Consider the following 6,668-nt stretch of genomic DNA (forward strand, 5'->3'; position numbering starts at 1 on the left):
TTCCTGTCTGTGCTCTCAGTCTGTGAGCTTCCTGTCTGTGCTCTCAATCTGTGTGTTTCCTGTCTGTGCTCTCAGTCTGTGAGCTTCCTGTCTGTGCTCTCAATCTGTGTGTTTCCTGTCTGTGCTCTCAGTCTGTGAGCTTCCTGTCTGTGCTCTCAATCTGTGTGTTTCCTGTCTGTGCTCTCAGTCTGTGAGCTTCCTGTCTGTGCTCTCAATCTGTGTGTTTCCTGTCTGTGCTCTCAGTCTGTGAGCTTCCTGTCTGTGCTCTCAATCTGTGTGTTTCCTGTCTGTGCTCTCAGTCTGTGAGCTTCCTGTCTGTGCTCTCAATCTGTGTGTTTCCTGTCTGTGCTCTCAGTCTGTGAGCTTCCTGTCTGTGCTCTCAATCTGTGTGTTTCCTGTCTGTGCTCTCAGTCTGTGAGCTTCCTGTCTGTGCTCTCAATCTGTGTGTTTCCTGTCTGTGCTCTCAGTCTGTGAGCTTCCTGTCTGTGCTCTCAATCTGTGTGTTTCCTGTCTGTGCTCTCAGTCTGTGAGCTTCCTGTCTGTGCTCTCAATCTGTGTGTTTCCTGTCTGTGATCTCAGTCTGTGAGCTTCCTGCCTGTGCTCTCAGTCTGTGAGCTTCCTGTCTGTGCTCTCAGTCTGTAGGTTTCCTGTCTGTGCTCTCACTCTGTGAGTTTCCTGTCTGTGCTCTCAGTCTGTGAGCTTCCTGTCTGTGCTTTCACTCTGTGAGTTTCCTGTCTGTGCTCTCAGTCTGTGAGCTTCCTGTCTGTGGGTTTCCTATCCTCTCACTCTGTGAGCTTCCTGTTTGTGAGTTTACTATCCTCTCACTCTGTGAGCTTCCTGTCTGTGCTCTCACTCTGTGAGCTTCCTGTCTGTGCTCTCAGTCTGTGAGCTTCCTGTCTGTGCTCTCACTCTGTGAGTTTCCTGTCTGTGCTCTCACTCTGTGAGCTACCTGTCTGTGCTCTCACTCTGTAAGTTTCCTGTGTGTGCTCTCACTCTGTGAGTGTCCTGTCTGTGCTCTCACTCTGTGAGCTTCCTGTCTGTGTTCTCAGTCTGTGAGTTTCTTGTCTGTGCTCTCAGTCTGTGAGTTTCCTGTCTGTGCTTTCAGTCTGTAGGTTTCCTGTCTGTGCTCTCAGTCTGTGAGCTTCCTGGCTGTGCTCTCAGTTTTTGAGCTTCCTGTCTGTGCTCTCAGTCTGTGAGTTTCCTGTCTGTGCTCTCACTCTGTCAGCTTCCTGTCTGAGCTCTCAGTCTATGTTTCCTGTCTGTGCTGCCAGTCTGTGAGCATCCTGTCTGTGAGATACCTATCCTCTCACTCCGTGAGCTTCCTGTCTGTGCTCTCACTCTTAGTTTCCTGTCTGTGTTCTCAGTCTGTGAGTTTCTTGTCTGTGCTCTCAGTTGGTGAGTTTCCTGTCTCTGCTCTCACTCTGTGAGTTCCCTGTCTGTGCTCTCAGTCTGTCAGCCTCCTGTCTCTGCTCTCACTCTGTGAGCTTCCTGTCTGTGCTCTCAGTCTGTCAGCCTCCTGTCTGTGCTCTCACTCTGTGAGCTTCCTGTCTGTGCTCTCAGTCTGTACGTTTCCTGCCTGTGCTTTCAGTCTGTAGGTTTCCTGTCTGTGCTCTCAGTCTGTGAGCTTCCTGTCTGTGCTCTCAGTCTGTGAGCTTCCTGTCTGTGCTCTCACTCTGTGAGTTTCCTGTCTGTGCTCTCACTCTGTGAGTTTCCTGTCTCCTCTCACTCTGTGAGCTACCTGTCTGTGCTCTCACTCTGTGAGCTACCTGTCTGTGCTCCCACTCTGTGAGTTTCCTGTCTATGCTCTCACTCTGTACGTTTCCTGTCTGTACTCTTACTCTGTGAGTTTCCTGTCTGTGCTCTCACTCTGTGAGTTTCCTGTCTCCTCTCACTCTGTGAGCTACCTGTCTGTGCTCTCACTCTGTAAGTTTCCTGTGTGTGCTCTCAGTCTGTGAGTGTCCTGTCTGTGCTCTCACTCTGTGAGTTTCCTGTCTCCTCTCACTCTGTGAGCTACCTGTCTGTGCTCTCACTCTGTAAGTTTCCTGTGTGTGCTCTCACTCTGTGAGTGTCCTGTCTGTGCTCTCAGTCTGTGAGTTTCCTGTCTGTGCTCTCAGTCTGTGAGTTCCCTGTCTGTGCTCTCACTCTGTGAGTGTCCTGTCTGTGCTCTAACGCTGTGAGTTTCCTGTCTGTGCTCTCAGTCTGTGAGCTTCCTGTCTGTCCTCTCTGTCTCTGAGTTTCCTGTCTGTGATAACACTCGGTGAGCTTCCTGTCTGTGCTCTCAGTCTGTAGGTTTCCTGTCTGTGCTCTCAGTCTGTGAGTTTCTTGTCTGTGTGCGCTTCCTGTCTGTGCTCTCAGTCTGTGCGCTTCCTGTCTGTGCTCTCAGTCTGTGCGCTTCCTGTCTGTGCTCTCAGTCTGTGCGCTTCCTGTCTGTGCTCTCAGTCTGTGCGCTTCCTGTCTGTGCTCTCAGTCTGTGCGCTTCCTGTCTGTGCTCTCAGTCTGTGCGCTTCCTGTCTGTGCTCTCAGTCTGTGCGCTTCCTGTCTGTGCTCTCAGTCTGTGCGCTTCCTGTCTGTGCTCTCAGTCTGTGCGCTTCCTGTCTGTGCTCTCAGTCTGTGCGCTTCCTGTCTGTGCTCTCAGTCTGTGCGCTTCCTGTCTGTGCTCTCAGTCTGTGCGCTTCCTGTCTGTGCTCTCAGTCTGTGCGCTTCCTGTCTGTGCTCTCAGTCTGTGCGCTTCCTGTCTGTGCTCTCAGTCTGTGCGCTTCCTGTCTGTGCTCTCAGTCTGTGCGCTTCCTGTCTGTGCTCTCAGTCTGTGCGCTTCCTGTCTGTGCTCTCAGTCTGTGCGCTTCCTGTCTGTGCTCTCAGTCTGTGCGCTTCCTGTCTGTGCTCTCAGTCTGTGCGCTTCCTGTCTGTGCTCTCAGTCTGTGAGCTTCCTGTCTGTGCTCTCAGTCTGTGCGCTTCCTGTCTGTGCTGTCAGTCTGTGAGTTTCCTGTCTGTGCTCTCAATCTGTGAGTTTCCTGTCTGTGCTCTCAGTCTGTGCGCTTCCTGTCTGTGCTCTCAGTCTGTGAGCTTCCTGTCTGTGCTCTCAGTCTGTGAGTGAACTGCCAGTTTTCTGTGTCTGTGTATACGTTATGAAGCAGAGTCCCTGATTGTTGTTGGTTAATTTCTTGCTGACTCATTGAGATTGCCCTGATCTGATCCATTCTTGTGTTCCTACTAACGGCGCATTTAGGTCCGTCAGAATGTAAAATATTCCATTAATAACTCGTCACAACAGTTCATTTCTTTGTCCCTTGGTCTTTATTGCAGTTTGGTATTTTGACGTTACATGAGGAAATTGTTCATCACCAAAAGGAAGTCTTATTCATGAGGAAGCCAACTGCTGCACCTATCAGGAACCTGGCTTCAAACGTCTGCAAATACCTCGAAGAACTGGGCCCAGAAACATGCCATCGGAGTGGTGGTAATTCACTGCAGTGTTGCTTAAAAGGTAAGGCCATGTATCTCTCCTTGCAGAAGCGGAGTACTTGGTTGAACCCTCAGTGTGTGAACTGGGCAGCACATGGTCTAATGACATTTAATATTCAGTCTGGTTAAACTTTCTGGTCAATGATCTTTGTGGAGACACTGCTCACATTTAATATCACTGATCTATTACTTTTGGTTCGGTCTGCCCCGATCGCACTGAAGGCAGGCGGGAAAGCTGGACCCCTAACGCTTGGGGTTTTATATTGACCAGGCTGGGCTCAGAGGCCATGAAGTGGTCTTACAAACGCACTGAGAGTTGGAATACCTCACAATGTTTCAACATTTGATGGGATTCCTCTTGATGGTCTTGCCATTGTTTTGAAGATGGGTCCCACTGACAGCCACTGGGCAAGACTGAGGGGCGCTGTTAGCGGCGGTCTGTGAATTGCTGATCGAGGCGCGCACCACCCTTGATCAAAATAGCGCGTTAGCAGCGGTGTTCGAGCCAGTGACTGGACTTGGCTTTTTGTTTTTGGCTTTTCCTCTTTGATGGCTCGGGCCTGATTGGTGAAAGCAGTGCAATTGCCAGTGCAGTTTACAAGCGAGCAGCACTTCTCTGTCAGCTCTCTCACACACGGTGAGCGATCGGTTGGTCACGACCAGCTCAGCTATGACTGGAGCACACATCCTTCGCTAGCTGTGTCGAGCTGGTCGCCGCTCACTCTCACAATCTGGGGGGGTGTCTATTGAATTGAAACAACATGCTCTGACATCTGTCCTTCCTGAAAGCTGAAAGGGGCTGAGGTTGGGGGGGGGGGGGCACAAACATCGAATGAAAGTTACTACAGTGCTCAGCATATTCCAAACATGTTTTAACTTTGTAAAATGACACTCCAAGCACTGTTACACGTTCCAAAGTTAGCTAGCATCGTTTCATTCCCTTCCTTCATTCCCTACTTTTTTTTAATATGTAGAATCTCGACAGTGTGGAAACAGGCCCTTCAGCCCAACAAGTCCACACTGACCCTCTGAAGAGCCAACCCACCCAGACCCATTCCCTTATTACTCTACATTTACCCCTGACTCATGCACCTAACCTACACATCCCTGAACACTACGGGCAATTTAGCGTGGCCAATTCACCTAACAGACACAGACCCGGGGAGAACTCCACACAGACAGTCGCCCGAGGCTGGAATCGAACCTGGGTCCCTGGCGCTGTGAGGCAGCAGTGCTAACCACTGAGCCACCGTGCCGCCCTCTTGACAACTGGTGAAGCTTCATGTTTTATTCTTGCACGTGTCCTCTCCCAGACACAGATGTGCTCTCTTACGTGTCCTCACTCCCACACATGTGCACTCTCTACCACACACATGGTCTCACATATGCTGTTTCCACACAAGTACTCTCAAAACCCACACGCGCGCTCTCCCAGCCACATGGTCTCCCACATACACATGCTCTCTCAGATATGCTGTCTCCCAAACACACTCTCTCCCAGACACTCACATGCTCTCTCCCGCACACGTATTGCAGCCCAGGCATACATGTGCTCTTTCATACATGCTCTCTCCCACTTATACACACATCTACTCTCTCCTACACAGACACACACACTCACGTGTTCTGTCATACACACGCACGCTCTCACACACTCTCACGTTTTCTCTCACACACATCCTCTCTTTCACACGTGCTCCACATCTCTCCCTTTTATACATGTTCTCTCTCACTTATGTTCTCTTTCATGTGTGCTTGCCTTCACTTGCTGCTTTTCAACTCTCACGTTTTCTCTCTCTCTCTCTCTCTCACAGACACACACAATCTCTCTCTCTCTCACTCACACACAATCTCTCTCTCTCTCTCTCACTTACACACACAATCTCTCTCTCACACACACACAATCTCTCTCTTACTCACACACCTCGCACTCACGCATTCTCTCTCTCTCGCCCACATGCATTCTCTCTCTCACGCACACACGCATTCTCTCTCTCTTGCACACTCAATCTCTCTCACACACACACACACACAATCTCTCTCACTCACACAAACACACAAACACTCTCTCACTCACACACACACAATCTCTCTCTCTCTCACACACACACACACACAAAATCTCTCTCTCTCTCAAATGTATGGCCTGTGTTGTCCACAGTCCTTGGGTACAGGTATACTCATATTAGACAGAGAATCTTAGAAAATAGGAGCAGCAGTAAGCCATTCAGCCCACTGAGCCCACTCCACCATTCAATACCATCATCAACTTAGTACTTTGATTCCATTAGTTCTAAGAACTCTGTGTAACACCTCCTTAAACCATTCGATGTCTTGACATCAACCACGTTCTGTAGTCAAGACTTCCACGGCTACCACTCTCTGGGTGAAACTAATGTGCTATTATAGGGAGGGAATTCCAGTATTTGACTGAGCAACAGTGAGGGAACGGTGATATACGTCCAAGTCAGGATGGTGAGTGGCTTGAAGGGGAACTCTCAGGGGGTGGTGGCCCCCTGTATCTAACTGTTATTCTTCTCGATGTCAGTGGTCATGGATTTAGAAGGTGCGGCCTAAGGATCTTTGGGGAGTAACTATAGTTTCCTAATTGTTTCTGGGCACTGATAGTCATGCTGAATATATGGTAGTTTGTATTTCTGAGCCTGGCATATGCCCAGGACAAAATGGGATCAAAACCTTTCTGAAGAAGCCTTTGCTTCTCATCAAAAGCAATTCACCTCCTCTCTTGAGTTAGTTACAGTTCATTACTGCCAGACTTCTAGTCAGTTGGTCAAGATTAATCAGGGTTAGTTACAGTTTGAGATGGTCAATCACTAAGTTATTACTGGTCAAAGTTGATTGCAGTATTATGCAGCTAGGCAGAGTTAGGCTCACTTAGTCAGTTGTAGTTGATCAAAGTTACTCTAAGTTAGTGACAGTTAATCAGTTTGCTCCCGTAGCGATAGCTGGTCACTGTCGGTCAGGTAGAGACAGCTCAGAGTTACTCACACAGAGCAGGTCAGGGGTCACTGGCACAACAAACTATTGGTCAGTGAGGGTGGAAAAGGGTGATTTAGGTGAAATAAAAGGTGAGGGATGTGAGATAAAGAATGTGAGGTGAGGTGCAAGGGGTGTGTGATGAGAGGTGGGGGGTGAAGGGTAAAATGAGGGGTGAGGTGAGGGGTGAGGGATGGGTGATATGAGGG

General features: G+C 49.4%; 1 long non-coding RNA gene across 1 annotated transcript in view; it reads right to left on the reverse strand.

Annotated features, from left to right (window-relative positions):
* Positions 1–3,275: 3,275 nt before the first annotated feature.
* LOC122547535 overlaps positions 3,276–6,668 on the reverse strand; it is a 24,518-nt gene continuing 21,125 nt past the window's right edge. Inside the window, exon 3 of the long non-coding RNA XR_006311027.1 lies at positions 3,276–4,261. This is a non-coding gene — a long non-coding RNA (uncharacterized LOC122547535). The remainder of the gene's footprint in view (positions 4,262–6,668) is intronic.

Source organism: Chiloscyllium plagiosum, unplaced genomic scaffold (assembly GCF_004010195.1).
Source record: "Chiloscyllium plagiosum isolate BGI_BamShark_2017 unplaced genomic scaffold, ASM401019v2 scaf_8814, whole genome shotgun sequence".
Taxonomy (NCBI): domain Eukaryota; kingdom Metazoa; phylum Chordata; class Chondrichthyes; order Orectolobiformes; family Hemiscylliidae; genus Chiloscyllium; species Chiloscyllium plagiosum.